The sequence below is a fragment of the Wasmannia auropunctata genome, unplaced genomic scaffold, assembly GCF_000956235.1.
Source record: "Wasmannia auropunctata unplaced genomic scaffold, wasmannia.A_1.0 LD273700.1, whole genome shotgun sequence".
NCBI lineage: Eukaryota > Metazoa > Arthropoda > Insecta > Hymenoptera > Formicidae > Wasmannia > Wasmannia auropunctata.
This window is the reverse complement of record NW_012089190.1, coordinates 1-1,491: the sequence shown is the minus strand read 5'-3', so window position 1 is coordinate 1,491 and position 1,491 is coordinate 1.

The window sequence follows — 1,491 nt, the reverse complement described above, 5'->3', positions numbered from 1 at the left end:
AAATCCAATGCACTCTATGCACAAAATACAAACGTAATTAAAACAAATACTTATCAAAAGATATAATAACGCAACTCACACGTCTTTCGACCACGCAAATTGATAGATATAATAATTTATACAATGCACCAGCTTCCCGTCATACGCAATCAATCGATCTCCTTAACTGTACACGCGCAATTGAAACATGTGACTGTCAAAACCTGATCGTTGTTTGATCTATTCCCTCTACGATTTACGCGGAATAACGATTCGGTAGCGATTCACCTGTTACAGATATATCTAATGTTCGATATTAAGTGCCGTCCAACGTTAAGGGAACTCCCCCTATACTTATTTATTGTATATGTGTTATAACACAATTAAATTGAGAGAGGGCCAACGAACGGCAGGATCTTGATGCTTATTAATATTTTTGTGTAAATTTTACATATCTATATATTCCTATAGTTCCGCAAACTGCACGCCGTTATTTTCGGTCTCGACGCAGTTCTTGTTTGAAACAAAATAGTAATATCACACTATCAAATCGACAATCAGTTTAATAAGTTCTGATACTCACCGGCATCCAATAAATTCCCCCTTTCCCGCAACGCTACGTAAATATTAAGAAATTTTTGCTGCTAAATATATTATTGCAGCCTGAGTTTGAACCTGAACTTCTCTACTATCCGGGCAAACTTTTATGCACAGAATAATAAGACGAATCGATTAGTGTAAAGAAAACACAGTTGCTATTAAAAAAATGCTATTTTTAAATATTTTTTTTGCATAGCAATTGTGTGTTTTCTTTACACCAATCGATTCGTCTTATTATTCTGTGCATAAAATTATAAGGTACAATTATTAAAAAATTAATAGTTTACGAGATATTTCATATTTTATATCAAAATATGATATGATAAAGTATTAAATATCTTATAAAATATTGATTTTTTGACCACTTTTACCTTAATACTTTTGTATATAGAATAATTAGAGGAATCATTGTGTAAAAAAAAATCCAATATAATTCCATTTGAAAAAACGAAGTTGACTTTGAAAGCGCCTCCATCTTTGGACAGAAATTATTATCGCCATACGATATTATCGCCCCCTTCGTACCGTGCTGTAACAATTTCAGCCGGGTGAATGAAAGGAAGACACTCTGAAATATATGGTTTTATGAATAGTGTACGCACATAAAGTACTGTGAATAATGTGAATATTGATTATCCTTGAGAACTACAAAACATTACTTAACAATTATTAGGGAAATTACAGCACATGGCCATCTTTTCCTTATGGCCATAATATCTGAGTTTACCTTAGTTGCTTTTAAAAGAAATATGTAATTTTGCATTTTTTTTCCTTTTTTCTCTGAAACATTTTTTTGTATCTTTAATAATTTTGCTGGTAATTGGCTGTTTTAATTAAAATAATCTTAAAATAATCTTGTATTTAAATATATATGCAATATTACGCTTGTAATTAATTATTAATGAATAAGAC